The sequence below is a fragment of the Vigna unguiculata genome, chromosome 6 (assembly GCF_004118075.2).
Source record: "Vigna unguiculata cultivar IT97K-499-35 chromosome 6, ASM411807v1, whole genome shotgun sequence".
Lineage (NCBI taxonomy): Eukaryota > Viridiplantae > Streptophyta > Magnoliopsida > Fabales > Fabaceae > Vigna > Vigna unguiculata.
In genome coordinates, this window is record NC_040284.1 from 13,010,020 (window position 1) to 13,034,221 (window position 24,202).

General features: G+C 31.1%; 3 non-coding genes across 3 annotated transcripts; 1 reads left to right on the top strand and 2 right to left on the bottom strand.

The window, feature by feature from the left end:
* The first annotated feature begins 288 nt into the window (after positions 1–288).
* On the top strand, positions 289–449 carry LOC114189334. The gene has a single exon (XR_003605637.1). It is a non-coding gene; the product is annotated as a U1 spliceosomal RNA (small nuclear RNA).
* Positions 450–20,089: 19,640 nt separating this feature from the next.
* On the bottom strand, positions 20,090–20,249 carry LOC114189273. The gene has a single exon (XR_003605589.1). It is a non-coding gene; the product is annotated as a U1 spliceosomal RNA (small nuclear RNA).
* A 680-nt stretch (positions 20,250–20,929) lies between these two features.
* Positions 20,930–21,089, bottom strand: LOC114189374. Its single transcript, XR_003605676.1, has one exon. It is a non-coding gene; the product is annotated as a U1 spliceosomal RNA (small nuclear RNA).
* Positions 21,090–24,202: the final 3,113 nt, after the last annotated feature.

Consider the following 24,202-nt stretch of genomic DNA (forward strand, 5'->3'; position numbering starts at 1 on the left):
ACTTTGCAGTTGATGTATCCTAAATGAAGAATCATTTAATCATTCTATGGTACAAGTGCAAGGTCAATTTTATCTATATTTTGTTATATTTTGTTGTTACAAGTTGGTATTTTCAAATAGTTTATTATCCTAAGCAGGAAGCAAGGTATGTTAATGTATTTGGTGGCAGAGGTGATGAAGTTAATGAGAGGTTTGTTTTCAAAGATATTTGGAGTCCCACATCACTAAAAGAGTAGTGAGAAGTGTGGAGCTTGTGGTACAAAAGAAAAGTGTGGATGGTTATGCAACATACTTACCTGGATGGGATCAATGGGTGATCAAGAAGGCCCATGGTTTAGGACAGTGACTTCCATTGCACTTGGGAAGGGTGCTGCTTTAAGGTCTGCCCAAGTGGCAGAGCCTACGTCATAATTTGTGGTAGAGGGGGTTTGCGTTCGCGCGACTCCTACATTCTAGTCATAAGTTTTGTTTTTGAAATTTAGGTTTATTAAGATTTACCTATGATCCTAAGTGTTGTGTAGTTCACTATCTGCCTTCGCGCGACTCGTACATTCTAGTCATAAATTTTGTTTTTGAAATTTAGGTTTATTAAGATTTACCTATGATCCTAAGTGTTGTGTAGTTCACGTTTTCCCACAGTCTTTAAGTTCTTCTCTGTTTTAGCATAAATTTCTGTATGTGTTGGTTTAGTTTGTGTATATTGTTTTTGATTTCTTATATGTTCTAAGCGAGATTCTTATGTAATTATGTCATTTAATAGTACTATCCAATATAACTGTTTATATTAAAGGTTGAAGGTTAATTTATTGTAGTATTCACATTGAGTTATTATTTTTTATTTTTTTTGTAGTTTCTATATTTTATTAGGTAAATTTTGTTCAATTATTAAAATCCAAAAACATTAAACCTTGCAATCAGAATGGATGAGGAAGTGCAAAATCTTTCTACAACAAACTAGTTTATGTTTCGATTGCTAAACCGGTGAGGCCAATCTAGTTTATGTTTTTTTACGAAAGTACTCAAACTGATACTAGAAAAATGAAAATATATAAGATTACAAGTAATACACGTTAAAAGAACTAATGTTTTGCTTAATGGTTACTTTCTTATAACTGATTTACTTTTAATGCTCAAATACCGTATCAAAAACTCATTTTACTTTCGATTGCAAAAAATGAAAAAAAAATTTACTTTTGAATTGATTTTGGAGTTTAATGCTCACCATAGTGTACAATTTCACAGGTATATGAATGTACCACAAGTAATATAATTTTCTTTCCACACTATTCTTCGACGTATGTATTGTTTCCTTTTGGTTACAAGTACGCAATGATTCTGTCTAATTCTGAGTTAAGAACCAGAATGTATGTATCCTTCTTTGGTTCAAGGAAAATATAATAGAATTTATGGTACATGCTCACAATGCCTCTGTTTCTTTTGGTACAATGACAACCAAGCGAATTGATGAATTAAATGCTACAACCCATCGAAACTCCTCATCCAAGTGGCATAACAGATGTCTTTGCCTCCATCAAAATTCCTCTTAATTTGAAGTTGAAAATGCATAGTAGAGAGAGGAGTGTGAGTATTCCTTAATCCTCAATGCATCACCTGTGAGGAGGAGCTCTATAAAAAGCTGCTATGGATGTGGGGAAAAACATTTGTCTTATTCCTTCAGCCTTGATGATTGGAAATATTATGCCAAACGCACACTGAAAGATATATCACTGTTAACATACAGTACTAAGATAATGATTATGGACACTACAGAAGAAACCCCCATTCTGTAAATATGGAATAAACTTTATCAATTCAGATAGGAAAGCATCCTGAAGCTCAGGTGGAATCTGTAAATTACACTAGATACAAAGAAGATAAAGTAGGAATAAACTTTTTTGCTTCTTTGAAACAAGTAAAATTGGCTACTTGTATACTACAAGTAATGATTGATAAATCACAGCTGGACTACACACATGCCAAGCACATGCAGGATCATAACAGATACCTGGGAAGCAACATATGATGCCCAAATACAGATACGGACACGACGCGGACACGGATACAGAGATACGGAAAAATTCAAAAAGTATAAGACACGGATACGACAATATAAATATTAAAATCTAATAATTATATTTCATCATAAAAAAAAGAAACATTTAAAATATCATAATGTTTGAGTCTTATATATGTTAATAGGCTAACAATATTAAGAATTCCATTATCATCCAATGAAAAATCATCTCCAGCAATATCCCACAGGCTAGTTTCCTTTTCCTTGTATTTTGAGGAGTTTATTGAAAGAAGACGAAGATTACTATGGACAAATACTAAATCTTCCGCCCTTTTAGGTATCATCTTATTTTTTTTTAAAGAATGTATAAAAGATAGGTACTCCAATTTCTTTCATAGCAAGAAGAAGAACATGGTTGACCAAGTAGCTTAAGAGCTATATTTTGAAGTATTGGTGCATGAGATCCATGAATAATCCACCATGACTTTGCATCCATTTTGCCTCTATCCCTTAAAGAATCCTCATCTGCAAAATCTCCCAATTTACCTAAAAAGTTTGCGAACTCTAGATTCACTTCTCTCCTCACATCAGCGTCATCAAAGTACCTCTTAAAACAGTTTTTTTCCTTTCTTGAGTAAGTTCCAAATCTTTATGTGGGGCACGTCTTTGTGGTTCTTCACTTAATCATTCAGAACCTATGTTGCCCGGATACGGAAACAGGTACGGATATGACACAGATACGGACACGAAGATACAACTAAATTGGAAAAATATAAGACACGAGACACGACGTGTATATACATGTAAGTTTGAAACAATCAACTAACACATTGTCAATTAACACCAAAATGAATCTAATCTATCTATCTAATATCCAATATGAAAAAATAATGATAATATAAGATTTGTTCCTTATTTTAATTGTCAAAATCACATGAAAGATAAAAAAAATATCTTTCAAATTGGACATAGTGTATCCTACAAATATCATACGAGTGTTGGTGTCTGATACGTATCTACAATATTAAAAATACATAAAGATATATTAACATAATATTATAAATTTTAATAAAATATAGTCATAAAGTAATTTAACTACATAATTACCTTGGATTTAAAGAATGAGCAAGGCAATGAAGAGATGTGTTACTTTTAGTCCAACGATCAATCAATATTGAATTTACTACCTCAAAAAAGGATGATTGTTCAACTTTTGTCTTCCTTTCATGTTGGTATATGATCTTTCTAACATTTTCAATCATTGAGTCTCACATTTCATATACTAAGTGAAAAGTAACAATATTTGTATCTGTGTTTTTGAGAACATCATAAATAAGAGCAGTAAAAGCAAGTATGTAGTCAACCTTCATCCACCAATTATCATTCAATAAAGTTTCTTTCACAAATTGTGCACGGTTCACATTGTCCTCTTTATAAGAAGACCAATCATCACTAATAACCGTCTCTTGGAGTCTTTCTTCAAACGTTGAGACCTTTTGAGCATGATAATGGTTGAAGCAACAAAAAACAACTTGAATGAGTTGAAGGTATTGAACATTGACAATCTCATAGAGTGCCCCACAATAAAGTGTTTTATAAATGTAGCATCATCAGCAATTTGTGTGATCCAAAAACACTCTTTATAAGTATCATTATTTCTTTCACATTTTTTTGCCGCACAAATATTTTTCAATGCAAGATTCAATGTATGCACTACACAAAGAGTCCAGTAGATCGAAGGAAATTTTGCTTCTATAAGCATACCTCTGCCTTACATACAACTGCAATATCAGTTATAATTTGTACCACATTTTTTGGTCCAACCTCTATAATTACATCTCTCATGTGTTTAGCAATAAAATCTTTGTCCTTTATCTCACCAGATCCATCTATTGACCTCAAAAACATTAGACCACTCTCATTGACAACCATAAAATTTATAAGTGGTCTTCTTTGAGGATCAGTCCACCCATCAATAACAATTGTCACACCTTTATCATTCCATTAATCTCTTATGGGTTGCAAAAGATTTTCTACGTGACTTCTTTCTTTTGCAAGTAAAGGACCTCTCAATTTATTATATGTTGGTAGTACATATCCATTGAGATTAGAAGTATTGGCAGCATAAGAAAATGCACTCCTGTAGTGAGGATGTTTTGCTCGATGAAATGGTAGTCCTGAAGAATAAAACATCCTTGTAATTTCATAATCAAGAGTATCTCTGGCTTGGATATTGAAAGAAGCTTCTAAAGGACCTTTGTGTTTTGGATTAACACCACTATTCGTCTGCTTTTCTTCATTAGATAATACAGATGGTAGAGAGACCTTTTTCTTCTTTGAATTTTCTATTTTCAATGCTGCTTCATTGTCTAATCTTCTAAACTAAGTAAGTTTTGATGTAGTCAAGTTTGGACAAATTCTAACTCCTACTCCCATAATTTTTAGCAAATGAGATATTACTCAAGTGTAAGATCCATTGAATGATAAATCACACAAACTGCATTTAATCATATTATTTCCACCACCAGGAGTTTTTCTTAACTTTGTAACATATCTCCATAAAAGCTTTGTTTCATCTTCTTTTTCGATGGCGTGACTAGGTATACTCATCTTAATTTCCTATAATAAAATAAAATTTCTACTAAATTAATTTTTTGGGGTATAAAAAATAATAAATTAAAAAGAAATTATATAATTCAAATGGGACAAATATTAAAACAATAAAAAGATATAATTCAAATAAAAAATAAAAATTTAAATAAAAAAATATGTTTTTCTTAACATTATATAAAGGTGTTTTAAATAATAAAAATATAGCAATAAAAAACTTGAAAACATAAAAATGTTGTTTTCCTTCTAGTTAATTTGATTTGATAAAATTTCAATAATAGATATATTGTTCAATTTAAGGTGCAATTATACAATTAAATTACATAATTTTAAATTTAATATAATAAATAAATTATAAAATACAATAAAACATTATTTAATAAATACTAACAACGTTAAAAAAATTGTTCACAAATACAAATATACACTATATAAGAAAAACTACAATAAATTATTTTTACATAAAAAAAACTACGAAGGATATTTATTTAAATTATAAAAAAGAAAGTTTATAAAGTTACCCTTTCAGAATCTTTTCTAGACTTTCTTTCTCCTTCCCTTGGTTCTGCAACTGTAAAGCAACAACTTTCCTTCGTTCTACAACTGCAAAGCAACAACTTCCTTTTGTTCTGCAATTGCTAACAAGTTTCTCAATTGTATTTCCTCTCAACTCAAGAGCTCCCAATCTCGATTCTTTCTTCTGTTTTTGTTACTTGTCATTATAGCATCTCATATTACTCTAATTATAGAATAATTTGTTCTTATTAATTTTATTTTTGGTCATCATCTTGATTTTATTTTATTTTAATAGAAGGTATGGAAGATTATTTTTTATCCTTTTATTTCATTTTTTATTTTAAATTGTTTGGGTTTATTTTGATACAATGTATGGAAGATTATTTTTTATCCTTTTATTTCCATTTTTATTTTAAATTTTTTGGGTTTATTTTAATAGGAGTATGAAAGATTATTTTTTATTATTTTTATTTCATTTTTTATTTTAAATTTTTTGGATTTATTTTAATAAAAAGTATGAAAGATTATATTTTATTCTTTTATTTTAAAATTTTTAGGTTTCCCTTCATTCTCTAAAAAATAGCAAGCAAAAATACCATGCCAATCAAATCCAATATCTAAGAACGAGATTAGCAAAACGTGAACAAACGCATCTTCATCGGATACGCGACAAATTCTCTCAATTTCGTTTTCGTATCAAAGTTGTGCATCCAAACAAACAAAGATGTCCTCCCGCACGTGTCATAGAGCGGCCGCGTCTGATCCATGGAGAAGTTCCCAACACCGCGTCGTGCAGGTGTCTGTTGCGCATCTGCCTCCGTGTTCGCTTCGGGAGCAGGAAGCATCATCCAAGCACCGTGTCGGAGCATCACAAGTATTAATCACATTCAACCATGTTGTTGTAGCATAATATAGTGGAAACACACCCACACTTTTGTCATCCCTTCGGTGCCAAAATGCATTCATGTTCAAACACAAATGTTATGTCCCTAAGCAATTTAGGATCGGTCATACCATATTAAAAGGGAAAAAAGGAAGACAATGATTCTTTACTTCACCACAAAACAGAATAACTATACAATAATTGTAGTGTTCCTGTTTTTTGTCTTCAGAAATTCACACGTTTTCCTAGATAGTGTGATCCAACAGGTTTAATGTAACTATGCTCGTCGAACTTTTGACCATGTAAAAGGTTAAAGTATATTCTTTTTATTTTTATTCTGTTGTATATGGTTTTTTGTAAAAATCTTCTCTACAATATTTAATCTCAACAATTAAGGAATGAAGAGTTAAATTGGAAATTACTGTCATAATTGGCAACTACAAAAACATCCTTATTAGAAAAGTAAAATAACATAGCCAACCAGATAAACTAACATCACAAGACCTAAACAGAAACTTATGCTAAACCTAAATGACCTCAAATACATGGAGAAAACGCAGGGGCTACAAATAGATCCAAATGACAAAGACAAAAACAAAACCTAGGACTGAAATGTAGGGGTCGTGCCACTTGGATGGACCTTAGAACAGACCCTTCCCAAGTGGAATCAAAGTCATTGTATCTTCCCAAGTGTAATGAAAGTCATTGTCCTAGACCATGGCCTTCTTGATCACCCATTGACAACCACTACAAGAAATTAGCTTATTATCTACGCCAAATTTTCGAAGGTAATGTGCTTTTTTCGTAGGTAGTGTGTTGTTATCTACGAATTACCTACGAAGCAAATTTCGTAGGTATTGGACAATGTGGGGCTTATGTATCTTTGAAAACATGCCTATCTGATCACCCCTGTCACCAAATACATTAACATAAGTTGCTCAAAATAATAAATTATTTGAAAACAACAACTTGTAACAACAAAATATAGAGAAAATTAACCTTGCACTTGGTATCATAGAATGATTGTTCATTTAGGATACATCAGGTGAAAAGTGCAATCTTATCGTGGGATTACACACTTAAAAACTTCAATATTTAAAAGAGAAATGACCGACTTTGTAATTAATTAGTTAACATAACACTCTTTGTGAAATGTGAATATGAAACCAACATAGACAACAAACAAAGTGCATTATCTTTCTTCTTTTTCCTGCTTTTGAAGGTTAAATTTTTAATTAAATTCAGAATAACTAATTCAGATTTGGTTCAGAAAAAAAATAGATTTCCTTGTGCTACATGAGATAAAGAAAACATTTTTCAACGTTAAACTAGACTTATTTTGAAGAATAAGAAATATTTCAAAGCTTACTAATTTTGAAGAATAAGAAATATTTCAAAGCTTAGAGCTAAATAATGAAAACACAATTATAATACTTTAACACCTTTATAACTTTTGGATTTGATATTTTATTTAAAACTCATGATCGACCAACGATGTTCGGCTAAAGTGATCAATTCAAGGATGTTCGGCCAGGGATGATCGACCCAAGGATGATCGACCCAAGGGTGATCGACCAGGGATGATCGACCCAAGGGTGTTAGACTAGGTGATCAACCAGGGTATTTGCGAGGGTGATGTCCTAAGTGTGTTCAGCTAGGGTGATTGGTTAGGATGATTGGCCCAAAGATGTTTGATTAGGGTGATCAGTTAATGTTATGCAAGCTGAGCTTCAACATGTTTGTAGGCTCAAAATCTCAATTTATCCTATACTTTTCACTACAGGCTTGCGGGCTACTCGCCTGGCCCATCCTGCTTTGTCACTCCTATGACAACGGGCACATGTTTACTAGTTAGACCATCGTAGTCTGTAGTGAGGATGTCATTAATTGGAATGTGTTTAAGGAGGTGTTTAGTCTATGGTAAGCAAGAGTTGTGAAGAGTCTTTCTTTTACTTATGTTACTTGGTACAATTTATTTCTTGGTTGATTAGGTGGAGCACCAAAGACTTTATATAGGACACATATAAGTTTTAAACAAAATGTCAAGTCATGAGTTGAAATCCACAAGTTATGAAGATATTAAAGTGTTTTCATTCTTTTAGCTTTGAGCTTTGACACAATTCTTATTCTTCAAAATTGGTGAAGTTTTTACATAATGATTGCATTTAATGTGGAAAAATTGTTTTCTTTTTCTCGTGTAGCACATGGAAATCTAAGTTTCTTGAGTTTTGTTTTATCAGTGAAATGTGAAATTCTTATTTAGATGCAGTCCTTGTATTACAATCTTTTGAATTGATTTTATTTAAGAATTTAATGCCCACCATAATGTACAATTCCACAGGTATATGAATGTACGACAAGTAATATAATTTTCTTTCCACACAATATTTTTAACATATGGTATTGTTTCCTTTTGTTCTTACAAGTACGTAATGATGGTCCTATTTAATTCTTAGTTAAGAACCAAAATATATGTATCTAATTCTCCATATTTTCTACTTGTTAATGTGTGGTGAGAGTACTAGAAGATTCTTCCTTTATTTTTCCTTACTTCTTTTTGCTTTTGCCTTTGTTTCTTCTAGCTGTCTTTTCTATCTTTGGGTCAAATGCTAATTGATCTTTAGGAACCTGACCTCGTAAGAACATAAATCAAAATAGCTCAAGCAAGGATTAGTACAAAGGAGAAAATTGAATAACTATTTAATTAAGAAAAATATTCACAAAGCTCGATGAGATAAATAAAAATTTCAAAAGAACATCGTTCCCTGGCAATGGCGCCAAAAAATACTTGTTGATCTTTTGGCAAGCGTACCAAAACTCAAATGTAGTATAATGATTTTTAAATAAGAGTGTCGAACCCACGAGGAATGGATTCAGTTGAAATAGATAATTATCTCCATCGACATATGTACAAAGATTTTAATTTGATACATCATTGCTTGTTAAATAACTTGGATAAAGTAATACAGTAAAAAAGGAAAATTTAGAAAAGTTCAGTAAAAGAAACTGGGATTGAATTTCATCTATCTCCCTTGTCTGTAATCTGGATGAATATAATACATAACATCTGAAAATACCAATATTGATACAACACCCAAAAATCATTTATATCGATTCCTCGCGTATAAAATTCATAAGATTAGTTCCTGAGTATGGATTCCTCACATATTCATCAAGCTATCCACATTACGGTCGAGTGTTATAAGCAATTGATATATTGAGATCTATTCCTAGCATCAAAATATATCAAGTATCGTTGTTCAAATTAGATTTTCAGAAATACTTTCCAAATAGATCCAAAAATCAAAATCAGAACATATATTGATCAGATAGAATTAAGCATTAAGAACAGAACAATAATACCAATATTGAGTAGAAACAAAAATGTTATATATAAATATCAGCATATACATCCAAGTTCAAGTCGATTACATTCAATCCCAAGAAAGGAGATTAGCCACTCATGGTAGCCATCAAAATCCTAAGAAGTACAATAGAAGAAGAAGAAGGAAATGAGAGTTTTGTGCTCTGCCTCATGGTCACTAAGCTTATATATGTCTAACCCCATTTCCTTCTAAACTCCAGGAATATATACTGCACGAGGTCTCACTTAAGCTAGCTTAATCTCACTTGGGTGAGATAGAGTACTTCATGCTGAAGAAAGAGTCTCGCTTGGGCGACCATATTCTCGCTTGGGCGAGAATTGCAAAACTGCTTGAGCTTCTTCACGAACTCTTGCTTAGGCAAGATCAAGTTCACTTGAGCGAGAATGGTGGAAAAAGATGATCTCCTCTGCACGAACTCTCGCTTATGCGAGATCCTTCTTCGTTTAAGCGAGATGGCTGCCTAAGTTCTCGCTTGGGTGAGATTTTTTTTGTTTTGAGCGAGCTTAGACGTAAGCCTTCTCTATTTTCTCTGTTTCTTGATTTCTCCACTCTTCTTAAGTTCTTTCCTCCTATTATAATTTACCTGAAAAATATACAAAATAGGGATAAATGATTTCCTATAGGTAGAAACTTGGAAGCATGTAATTGAAGCTCATTTTTCCTAGATTAAGGAAGATCAACATGATATAAACACAAATTACAAACAGAAGTGCCAACATTCCATATGAAAATGATTGATTTTTGGTACTTATCAAGTGATTGGCAAGGGTAGCATCTTGGATGGCCACTACATTTTTCAAAATACCTTCAATAAACTTTGTAACAATATTTTTCCTTCTTCTATTAATATTGTTGACAATATGAATACTCATATAAATACTCTTAAATGGCAATATAGATTAGGCCATTTATCCGATGAAATTCTTAGATTGATTCATGTTGATAACAATCTACATTTGCTTAGTAATTTCTCTTGTAAAACTTGTATTATATGTCCCTTAGCTAAGTAAAACTCCTTCCTTTTACATGTCATAATCACTTCTCTGATGCTTGGGGACCCTTTCATATTCCTACTTATGGCAACAATCATTTTTCTCTTTCAATAGTTGATTATCACATCCGATTCACTTGAATATTTTTATTGTAGTCTAAACAACAAGCCTCTATTTGTATTTTTCTTTTTCAAATTGTTAAAAATCAGCTTCACAAATCCTTCAAACGTAAGAAGTGATATTGGAAAGGAATTTTTCCTCACTAATTTTCTTGCTTTTGAAGGAACCTTGCATTAATTCTCATTACCTTGTACATCAAAATAAAATTTTGTTGTAGAAAGGAAACATCAACATTTCTTAAATGTGGCTAGATCCTTATTATTTCAATCTAATGTTACCATTGTTTTTTGGGGTGATTGTATTTTAACAGCTACATGTATCATACATAGGATACCATATCGTATTTTAAATAATTGCATTCCTTATCAAATTCTTTACAATATTGCTCTTGACTATTCCAACTTTAAGATATTTGGCTCTTTATGTTATGGTGTTACTCAAAAACATGACAAACACAAGTTTATCCCAAGGCTGGACCCACTATTTTTATTGGTTATCCCACTGGGGTTAAGGGTTATATGTTGTATGGCCTTGAATCTGGAAAAACTATTATGTCCTTAAATGTAGTTTTTCATGAAATTATTATGCCTTTTACCATGCAGCATCATAACTCTACACCATAGTTAAATCAGATTGATGATCCATTTGTCCATATTGTTATCCATCGATCTGCTAATGATTTTTCCCCCACCACAAATATTTTTCAACCACCCATCACTGAAAAAAAATCCTCTTCCTCATAATGAACATAATCATAATGACTATAATGATTTGACTAATCAACCTACTATATCTCCTCCTAATATTCCTAGAAGATATTTTCGACACAATAATCATCCTCTTTATCCAAATGAATATGATGTTTTTATATGTCATCACATTCATATGATAAGCTTTCTACTTCATACCTTAATTTTGTTATGCAAATCACTAACATTTATGAACCAACAAATTATCATCAAGTTGTTTGATTCCTTGAATAGTGGGTTGCTATGGACAAAGAGCTTGAAGCAATGGACACCAACCACCCATGGGATATTGTTTCTCTACCTAAAGAGAAGAAGGCCATCAATAGAAAGTGGATTTATAAGGTAAAATATAGTGTTAAGGGTACCTTATCAAAAAGAAAGTTGGACTTGTAGCACGTGGGTTTACAAAAGAGACGAGTATTGATTTCCTTGACACTTTCTCTTCTGTTGCTACTATTACCATTGTACGTGACCAATTTGGCTCTCATTAAAAAAAGATTTTTTTTTCCAGCTAGATGTACAAATGCTTTTCTAAATGGCTATCTACATGAAGAGGTCTACATGAACTTACCAAAAGGTTGCAAGACCCAACAAAATGATAATAGTAATCTTGTTTGTCAGTTGACTAGATCTTTATATGGCTTAAAGCAAGCCTTCAGGCAGTGGTTTAAACATTTCTCTACATCATTAAAATCTCATGGTTTTCTAGACAACAAATATCCACTACGATTTTTTGTATCTTCAAGGGTTATTCTCTCTTTACCTAGAAATTACAAAAAGAACCAACCGTTTCCAGATCTTCAACAAAAGTGGAGTACAGGGCTATTGCATCTATAACTTCAAAGTTACTTTGGCTCAAACAACTCCTGTGGTTCTTCGACCACCAACTGTTAATGGTTCTTCTATTGTGTGATAACGTTTCTACTATCCATCTGTCTCTAATCATGTTTCAAATCAAAGGTCTAAAGTTCTTTTTGTTAGAGAACACCTTGAATTTGCTTTCTTAAGACTTATCCACGTTAAATCACATTAGCAAGTTGCAATTCTCTTCACTAAAGTCTCACCACATCAAAAGTTTGCAAAACTCAACAAGTTAGATCTCAAAACATTTTTGATCCAACTTGAGGAGGGCTTTTACCATTTATATCTATTTTGTTATTTAGTATTATTGAGTATTTAAACTAACCTTGTAACCTTGTAAAATACACTTTTGTTTCTTTATTTCTTTGTTTTAATAGTTGTTACAGGAATTATGGTATCTTCAAAAAAAATTTCTTACTTTCTAGTTAGAGTAAAATGGATCTAGATCTAAAAAATGAATCATTCAACTTAGAGAGTAAAATTAGTAAACTTAATAATTGACAGTGCATACATATACATACATTTCTCATCTGTGATTGAGATGATTTATTTTATTTTAATCATTGTAGATGAATCAAATTTTAGTAAAATATTTTGATACACTAAAATTGATGTAGTAATAAGTGGAATTGATTATCATACTATTAATATGAGTTGTCTCCAATATGTTGTATACATTATAACTTTTGTGAGATTTATGCAAAAATCCTTTTCATGTTATTGTTGATAGTTGACAAATGCATGAATTATCCTTGATTCACGGAAAACTTTGTCAAGGATAAATATTCTTTAACAAGGGTAAGTGAAAAAAATTGCATGCTCTTTTTCTTCTGAAAGATAAAACTATTGTAATATTGAAACAGTAATAAGATAACACATAGACCAAAAAAAAGTAAATAAATAATAGGAGAGGAATATATGCATTATAGATAATATAATGTGATAAAAATAAAATATAAAAAGTGATATTATTAGTTAAATATTTAAAAATAATAAGAGTATCTAAAAAATAAAAAATGTTCTTTTCTCTCTTGAGCAAATTTATTGATGTAGAAAATAGTTTAAGAGTAGAAATGATTTTGTAGATGAAACTTTTATTTTTGTAGTATTAAAAAGTTAAGCTATCAATATATTTTTCTCTTACTTGAGTTTTCTTATATAAAACCATCATTTGTCCAAAACATTTACTCTAAATCTTTCTTTGCAATCTTTGTAAAATTTCGACCTCATCTTTCATCCCTTTGAAGATTTGCACCCACCTATAGACTCCTAGTGTAGAGGGCAACACATTTGTCAATTCAAAAGTGTTATTATAGTCATTTTCTCCTCTTTTTCTTGAGTCAGTTATGTTCTATTTGCATGTGGCCTCTATAAGGTTTTCATGTGACCCCCAATACCCTAAACTAAATCTCTATTTTTTTATGGTCATAAGGGTATGTTCAGATCATTTATGTGTGTTTTCTTTGCATAGTTAAAGTTACTTGTGAGAGTTGTGTTATGTGGAGCATTAGTAGTGTTAGGAATTTACTAACAAGGTAATGAAAGCTAATATATTATAATAATACTTAAATTTTTAATTAAGGCATTGAGGCTGTAATTTGTTGTATTAAGTAAAATAGAGTAGCTTTGATAATTTAATTTGTATAATATGACTATTACAAATGTTGAAATTCATGTGAAGTTTTGGTTTATAATATGGTATTTGTGAGTTTGATATATCAATTAGATCAAGTGGTGTCATTTTAGGTGTTTTTGAACTAAAACGTAGGTATTTTAACATAAGGAATGGATAAAATTCTTGAATAGCCTCTTTGTGATCCAATATATGAGCTCTTCATCTACTGATTATGCAGACTCTCTCGGTGAGTGCTTTTGTCATTGGATAAAACTTGTTTTTTCAAAATATAAAGAGCAAGGGTGATCTTTGTTGGTGCAAGGTGGCTCTAGAAAGGGTGATGAATAGAGCATGTAAACATTTTACAATTATTTTGCGCAACATAATATAGGTGAACCAAAATTTTAAGGCAAAGAAGAATGCACTTTAGGATTTATACTGGTTTACCTCGCACGTTGAGGCTACGTACAGTCTTTTAAGCAACTTGCTTAAGAAGTTCCACTAATCAAATCCCTTAACTTGCACGAGTATCAACCTCTTCAAATATTACTAGTATAAACCTCTCTAGGTTACAATAAGTTTAACCTCTCCAAGTATCTTTCTTAATCTCTCATTGAGATCAAGAACTTTCATTTACAATAAACAATAATGATATCTCATGCAGAAGAATACAATCACGCTTATAGGGTAACATTCAACCCAATATTACTCCACAAAATACAAATGCTAATAGTAATCTTACTTTGATTTCTCTTGAATATTTAACAATTTTACTCGTTCTTTATTTCATAATTCTTTTAGTATATTTCTCGCTTTTTTTTTCTTCTTTATCTTGGTCTTAATATTTATAATTAGTGTCATTTGACCGTTGATGCATATTCAATTGAGTATATGCTTTGTGTGTCACTTGGTGATTTATTTAACTTTTCGCGCCATTTGATCATTTGAACTTGATTTGTCTAATAGTTATGATACTTGTTTAAGACATACGTTAAATTCACTCGTCTAGTTAATCTTCCATTTGAGTCATCTAATGGAAGTAATTGTGTTAAGTGTCATATTAGACAATTTTTTTTTTCTTTTAGAGCACTTTTTTTGGGAGTTTTGTCTTCTTTGTTTTCTGTTTTTAGGGTGTTTTAGTATTTTCTAGTTTTATAGTGTTTTATTGTCTTTTTAGTATTTATAATTAGTGTCATTTGACCGTTGATGCATATTCAATTGAGTATATGCTTTGTATCTTCAAATATTTTGCTCCATATGAAAGTTCTTGATATATCAATCAAAGTGTATTGCTACTTGTGAATTATCAAATCTTTCCTTTTCATCCATTCATCAACTTGAATTTTAAACTTCATACCGTTATGGCTTTAATTTTATTGATATTCTCTTGCATTCTTTGATCTATAGAGTATTTTATTTGCTCATGATTGCTTTTTAATCATATGATAGTATTCATAATATTCAATCAAAGAGGTTTTCCTTTATATTTATATTCAATCAAATACTCAATCACCTTGATATTCTTTAGATATATCTTCAATCATAATATATTGAATCAACATTGAGCCTTGAGTGCTTGCTTGACAATATTAATCAAATAATTTGATATTCTCTTAATTGACCCGTTATCAATTTCAACCTTTGACTTAATCTTTATGTCACTTAGTGATTTTTTTAACTTTTCGCGCCATTTGATCATCTGAACTTGATTTGTCTAATAGTTATGATACTTGTCTAAGACATACTTTGACGTCATTCGTCTAGTCATTTGAGTCATTTAATGGAAGTAATTGTGTTAAGTGTCATATTAGACACATTTTTTGTCTTTTAGAGCACTATTTTTGGGAGTTTTGTCTTCTTTATTTTCTATTTTTAGAGTGTTTTAGTATTTTCTGAAAGGGTTATAGGAGAAAGGGAAGAAGAGATGAAGCAAGGGTTAATGAGAGAAGAGAAAGAATATTATTGTATATTAGAAAACAAGAGTTACCGAGTTTATATAGGAATACATGCATAACAATCATGCATAACTATTTTTCACGTAATATTTTCTTCTAAAAATCTTAGTTTTAACAAAATGTAGTCAAAAGGCTGTTTTTAGAGTGATATTCTAGTTTAGTATGTTTTTGAGTTCCTAAGACTAGTCTAGCATATTGTTTCCTTAATTCTAACTTTGATTAAATTCTCTTAAACTTGAATAACATGAATTTTAATTATGTTTTCCAAAAGGCTTTAGATTTAAATTTGAAGATTTGATGAGATCTACAAGTTGGTTGAACCATAAAGAAAAGTTGTCAAAGAAATCTCTTGTGAAAAGTCAACATCACCCATCCTAGGTGGAAACTAACTTAGAGAAGCATCTAAACAGCTAGACAAATTCATTGGATGTGCAAAGGGAAGTTAGAGGAGTTAAGAAGATTGGTCAAAGAGGAGCTGTATAGTTATACAATGTACAATGTGACCATTTAATTCAATATTTCACATTGGAGATATTGAAACAAAGATTAAGATCTATTCACCCAACATTTTTGGGTTTAAACCCATTTTTTCAGAGAGAGATTGTAATATCCTGGCCAGATATTACTAATTTAAGTAAAATAGAAATAATAATAGTAATAATATCACATTGAATAAAAACTCTCCCAAAACGCGAGAAAATTTCAACTTTATTAAAACCGCTAAAATCCAAAATTTGTACTTTAACTCAAAGTTTACATATCCAAAAATTGGTTATAAATCATGTACAAAAAATAGTAGATATAATCAATAAAACAAAACTCCCATGTTGCCCCTCTCTGATGCTATACCTCACTAGTTCCACCTATAACATCATCTACTCCCATGTAACGAATTACACGATAATCGCCAAACACAAGCAGATAGGGTGAGCTAACAACATAAATACATACATAACCAAAATAAAGTGCACACACACACACTTGGCCGGGAATCCTCCATACCCCGATTCCATAAAACATGATCACTACCATGTTCATCCACGCTCTACATCCTCAGATGGTGACCTTAAGATAATCCTTGCTACCACAAGCCACAACTCGTGGTTCCACCTCTACAAGTCACAACTTGTAGATACATTACGGGACTATCCTGTTACGGACCACCATCCGTAACGCTAGGTTGAGTTCCCAATATGAACCACAATTTGTATTTTCAACACAAGATTTACAACCTCACTAGCCACAACCCATTATTTTCCTAATCAAGTGGAACCCATCCATATGAGCCACAACTCGCATACTCAAACTGGTTTTCCAATATCACTAGGACACAACTCATGATCACCACGTGTTTACCCTCCATTTTGAGCCATAACTCAAGGAATGCCTCAGTAAGCTTCATCCTTAAGGTGTCATGTAAAGCATTGTAGAACACGCACCAATCCATTGGAACAACCCGTTGTCCCCTGCCTAAGCGCCGCCAAGCGAAGTTTGGTTGCAGACCGCTTAGCATAAGGCTTTCGCCGCCAGGCGCCACACGCTCTAAAAATCTCTGGATTTCCAGGTATCGCCTGAAAATCCTACACTTTAACGTGATGCATATTGCTCTTATGCCTATACATTTATAATGCACGCATACCATTCCCATTTGAAACCATATCCACCTTCAAACCCAATCACAAGTTAAACCTAAATTTATGAACTCCAATTCTAGTAACCAATAATGCATATCTCAACCACAATCAAGTCTTACTCACTGAATAACTACAATCACCCTTCCAACAACCCTCTTACAATCCCATCATGAAACCTCAACACTTAGCCATGTAATTCCATCATACACAACACGTAGTGCCACTTTTCCCTGTGTTGGTGCTTGGCGGAAAGCCAGGTCCGCTAGGCGGTGCATACAATTCTAGGTAAAACCCAAAAATTTCTTTGCACCTATGACAACCCTCAATTCCCCATGTCTAGTTTCACAATCCAACAGCTAATCATGCCTACAATTGTACAAATACTCAACCTACATCATATCCACCAGCTTTTCAGTGCAATTCATACCGCAATTAATCGCCGAACATCAAAATCCCACTTTTCCCAAAATCCTAAAATGCACTTATGATCATACTCACAATGATTCAACCTATTCCTCGAACCACAACACAATTCAATAATTCTGGACAGTTCGCAATGTATCCAGTTGCTAAGAACCTTTTTCCCTCAATCTGAATAACCCAAAAACCACAAGACAATAAAAATGAGCCAATCTTGCTTGCTTCGCTTGGCGGGTATTCATCGTTGCCAAGCGCTTCATGTAAAAACCTAAAAAACTGGGTTACTCTAGTTGTGTCGCTTGGCGGCTAGTTCATGCCGCCAGGCAATTTCTGGCAGAAACCCAGAAACTAACAACAATACACATGGCTCGCCTGGCAGACCTTCAAGGCAGCAAAGTGGTTTTTGAAAATTTCTAGAAACACGAAAAGAATCCAAAAAATGGCAAGGACCAAAGATTCACATACAATACATACAACATCCAATCAATTAACAACAGATTAAGGCACAACAGATTAACGCCTAAAATTCCTTAGCCCATTTTTTCCTTAGCCCTTGTTTCCTTTCAAAAGTTGATTGCAACCCTCAATACTCTCTTTACTAGGTGCCCAAACTCTTTTTTCTCAATGCCAAATTCATTCCTCTAGTTAACTCTCTGAAGGCCTCTCCTTTCCTCCCATTTTCCACCCTAATTTAATTTAATTAATAATAAAAACAAAAATTATTATTATGAGGCGTTAATGGCAATGGCCATCAAATGCCATTAACAAGAGGTCCTCTTAGCCCTTCCATCCCTATGATGGCTAGGGTTTCTGAACATTTCCCTTCATGACCAAAAAGATTTTTCGCAAAAAGAAACCTATTTTTGCATAAGTTAAGGTTTGAACACACAATCACACACTTGCTAAGCGAATGCACAACCAACCAACCAATTCATGTTTCAAGATAATTCTTATACAACTAAGATTATATTATCATGCACCATGGTCAAGCCTATTTAAAACAATAAAACAATTAAATTAACACACAAATGACATCCACAAGACTCAAACCCAAGTCCTCTCTTAATAGCCAAGTACTCTCAACCACTTGAGCTAGTATTGTTCCCTATCACAACTCCCCACATTAAATTTCATAAAGATTCCATTATGGAAATTTATATTAAATAATTATTTATTTAATTATTTAATTTTCTCGGGTGTTACAAAGATGAGATCTTAATTCCTTAACCTTATATACTTCCTCAATTTGGCTAAGTACTTGTTTATTTGCAGTTGGAATGATGACTCTACTTCCTACTCCTAATAAATCATAATATTTTATCACTTTTTCTAGTTCTTCTGAGGTACCCGCATCATCCACCAAAACTTTCTTTTGCATTAAAGCTTTATAAAGATGGTTAGAGAAGTTCCTATGAGTGTCTATACCTCGAAATCTTAGAAAATGTCATATCTTTGTCTTTTAGACGAGTTAGAGGAATACACAACATCACTTATCATTTGTTGCTCAACCATTGTGCATTTCATGTGTTGAACCTACAAACTGCAATTATTATAATATAGAAAAGGTTTTATGTTTAATTTTTTCTTCATATTTGTCCTTAACATTACGATTTGGGTGTCTAGAATGAGATAGTCAAAACTAATATGATTAACGTGTTGTGATCTTAGGAAATTTTACCTTTGAAAAGTTGTTTGTGCATTTGAACACAAAATATAGATCAGTAAATGATTAGAAATAAAAAGTCTAATAAACTTTAGATTACACTATGGCAGTGTGAAAGCATCAAAGGTTTACCAAAAGGAAACATAAACTAGACTAGCTTCAACTTTTTTGTTCCAAGATTAAAGACATTTCTCTCTAAATACTTGTCTGGCATAGATTTTTTTCGTTGTAGAAAGATTTTGCACATCCTCATATCCAATATGATTGTAAGTTTTAATGTTTCTGGATTTTAATAAATGAACAAAATTTACCTAATAAAATATAGAAACTACAAAAAAAAGTAAAAAATAAAAACTCAATGTGAATACTATAATAAATTAACCTTCAACCTTAAATATGAACAGTTAAATTGGATATTACTACCAAATGACATAATTGGCAACTACAGAAACATAAGAATCCCAATTAGAAGAGCATATAACCAACCAAAAACAAAATAAAAACAATATACACAGACTGAACCAACACAAACAAAGATTTCTACTAAAACAAAGAAGAACTTAAAGACTGTGGGAAAACCTAAACTACATAAATAACACAACACTTAAGATCATAGATAAATATGAATAAACCTAAATTTCACAAACAAAACAAAACTTATGAATGGAATGTAGGGATCGCAAAAACTTAGGCCTCCTCTGCCACAAATTTTGACGTAGGCTCCACCACTTGGGCAGCCCTTTGAGCAGCACACTTCCTAAGTGCAATGGATGTCACTGTCCTAAACAATGGCCCTTCTTGATCACCTATTAATCTCGTCCAAGTAAGTATGTTCCATAACCATCCACACTTTTCTTTTGTACCACAACCTCCACACTTCTCACTACTTTTTCAGTGATGTACTGAGTAAAACATATAGACAAAAGAACAAAAGGCTAAATAAACAATAAGAGAAGAATATATTTATTGTAGATAATATAATGTTATAAAAAAAAATTAAAAGTGATATCATTAGTTAAATATTTAAAAATAATGAATATATCCCAAAAATATATTAATGTTCTTTTTGCTCTTGTATATATCATTAAACAAATTCATATGACTATTTCAGTAACTAACTTAAAAGTTAAGTGTACATTTATTCAACCTGAACCTAAATTTTAATGTTGTTGTCTATATTGATTACTTACATACAATAAATTCAAAACTGAGACGTCAACATAAATCTATATATAAAATCAGTAATAAATGAATCAAATGTTATTAAAAGACAATGACTTAGTAGTAAATTAATAATACATTTATTCCAATGCATATTTTTATTTCACTCGAATAGATTAGAAGATAGGACATTTATTTGAAATTCACACACGATATTTTATTTTCTCTATACATTGTGGCCAAAGTTCTTTTGAAATAGATAATATATAATATCTAGACATTATAATGTAAATTAAAGTGCATAGTAATATCACTTGCTTTAGCTTCTGTAGAAAATGTTGAGCTACAATAAAGGAGTTGCGCAAACACAAACTCCATTACCACAAATTATGGTGTAGGCTCTACTATTTTGGCATACCTTAAGGTAGCATACCTCAAGAGTGCAATGAAAGTCACTACCTTAGGCCACGAGCCTTCATGATCAACCATAGACCCCATCTAGGTAAGTATGTTGGACCTACACACACTTCTTTTTTATATCTCTTGATTTTCATTAATTAATATACCCTAAACAATATGGGACTTTACACTCTTGTATACTCTCCACCTGTACCAACTTGACCATTTTCTTATACATATGCTACTTTGCACAAGTACAAAGCACCTTTGATTTTTATAAAGAATTACAATTACAACAAAAATACATCAAGAAATTGTTATGGCCAAACAAATAATGAATGTTAGGTTGGTGAGAAATAACAAGTGCATACTACGTTATTCATAAGATAGGACGAAACAAGGTTATATAGTTACACACTTGTATATTCTCCGCCTATACCAACTTGACCATTTTCTTATACATATGTTACTTTGCACGAGTACAAAGCTCCTTTGATTTTTATAAAGAATTACAATTACAACCAAAATACATGGAGAAATTTTTATTGCCAAAAAAATAATCAATGTTGAGTTGGTGAGAAATAATAAGTGAATACTACATTATTAATAAGATGTAGGAGGAAAAAAGGTTATATAATTTCAAAATTTTGATATTGTAAGCTATTAAAATTGTCTCGCAACCAGATGGTAATCGGGTAGTGCATGTGAAAATTGATGCTTGCATGGTTTCACATATTTTTGAAAATCATAAGATTTTGAGAGGCTAAAAGCAAGGTACTAGTAGTGACTAGTTTCATAGACGTAAAGTTCTTATGACAAGAATTGTGGTATCTTCATAAATTTTACTTGCTTTCTACCTGTAGTAAAATAGATCTAGATCCTCTAAAATGAGTCATTCAACATAGAGAGTAAAATCAATAATCTTAATAGTTGATATTGCATTCATATTCATATACATAAATTTTTCATTAGTGATTGAAATGGCTTATATCATTTTACTCACTCTAGATGAATCAAATCCTAGTAAAATAATTTGATACATTGAAACTAATGTATTAATAATTGGAATTCATTCTCATGCTAGTCCTATGGATTGTCTCCAATATGTTGTGTACATTATTATTTTTGTTGGATTTTTCAAATGCATGCATTATCCTTATTCATGAAAAACTTTGACATGGATTAATATTCTTTAACAAGGGTAAGGGAAAAAACCGCATTTTCTTTTTCTTTTCTAAGCACTTATTTCACATCAATTTATTTTGGTTCAATTACTCTTTCGGTCCTTCTATTTGTCAAGTAATGTTAGTTTGGTCGTCATTTTCTAAAAAAATGATTCAATTTAGTTATTACCGTTAGTTTGACTAGATGAAGTTAAAGTCAACATCAAGTGTCAATTTCTTGTTTTTTTGAATTTTTTTTTATTTTTTACACATGTCACTTCACGGTTGTGCCACGTGTCAAAATGATTCAATCTAGTCCCTATATATGTTTTTAGTATCAATTTAGTCCCAATTTTTGTAAAAATGAAACAATATTGCCCCTCCTTAAATTGACACTAAATTTACTTTTTTATAAATGTTATGGTGATATTCCTAATAAAATTAACGTTTTTATTAAATCTTTCTAGAAATATTTTAAATTAACTTTAAATTCTATATAAATCATTAAATTTTAGTTTTGTTTTGAACTTGAAATTTAGTTCCTAAACTTATTATTTAATTTTTAATCTTCACTAAGTTTGTATAATATGATACTTTGATGATAAAATTGTTAATTGTTGAAATTAAGTTTGGGATTTAACTTTGTTTAATAATAAAACTAAAAAAAACTTGTTTAAAAATATTTCTACAAATATTTAATAAAAATGTAAATTTTAGTAAGAATATCATCATAAGATTTATACAAAAAGTAAAATGAGTTTCAATTTAAAGAGAGACAATATTGCTTCATTTTTAAAAAAATTGGGACTAAATTAAAGCTAAAAACAAATATAGGTACCAAATTGAATCATTTTGACATTGGCACAATTGTGAAGTGACACGTGTAAAAATAAAAAAAAATTCAAAAAATTCAAAAAATTCAAAAATTCAAAAAAACCAGAAATTGACATGTGGCGTTGACTTTAACACCGTTTGGTCAAAATTAACGGCAAGGACCAAATTGAATCATTTTTACAAAAACAAGGACCAAATTGAGACAATGAAAAGTTGGAGGACTAGTGTGACACTAGAGAAATACAAGGACTAAAAGAGTAATTTAACCATTTATTTTAGACAGATATTAGTTTTGCACATTTTGAAAATCATGTCAGAAAAAATGGAATTGTTTGGCAGATCGTTTCCTACTCATGGAACTTCAGTGAGGTGCACAAACTAATTCATAAGAAGGTATATAATAAAGGTGTTGTTTGTTGCCCCATAGAAGGCTAAAAAGATTATGGATTAAAGGATTTTTTTGTATTTATTGATGGTAAATTGCCACCATTGAATCTCAAATATAATTCCTAGTCCTTATGATAATCATACGTTACTTACCCTTTTATTTAGAAGTAATGCATCCATTAATAAAGCTATTAGCTTCTTTTTCCAATACAAAACTAAGAGACAAGATAAAATTAAGGTGATTTTTATTTTTTATTTACATTAAATATTTTTCTTTACATTTTGTATTATTGGTATATGTAAATCACAAGCATGGCTTTAGGTAAATTTTATATTTTATTTACTTTTAAACATAATAAAATAATTTGCACTTACTTTATTAAGGAAGAAAATGAAGAGATTATGAATAAATTAGATCATGTGATATTAAATGGAAATGTTTCTCACAATGGTGCAATTTAAATGAGATATTATCCAGATGGGCAAGTGTTGAAAAAATTATGTACATGACTAAGTCCTACTTGCATGGCAAACACATTGAGAAAGACATCTTTTGAAAAAATAATGGAGTTGTCACCATAATTTATCAAGAAAAACTACAAAAAAAAAACCTACATAGGAAGTGGTATGCGAAACTAGATTTAGGTTTGTTCTAAGATGGTTCCTTTTAATTAAACTTGCAAAATTAATTTAGTTGTTAAAATATATTTTTTTCTCCAAAAATCAACAAAATTTTTTATATTTTTTCAAACAAATATTTATGTGGATCCGATAATGATTGACTTTGCTCCAACGTAATCTCATTACAATAAGAAATCAGGATTATGTAATTCTTTATTA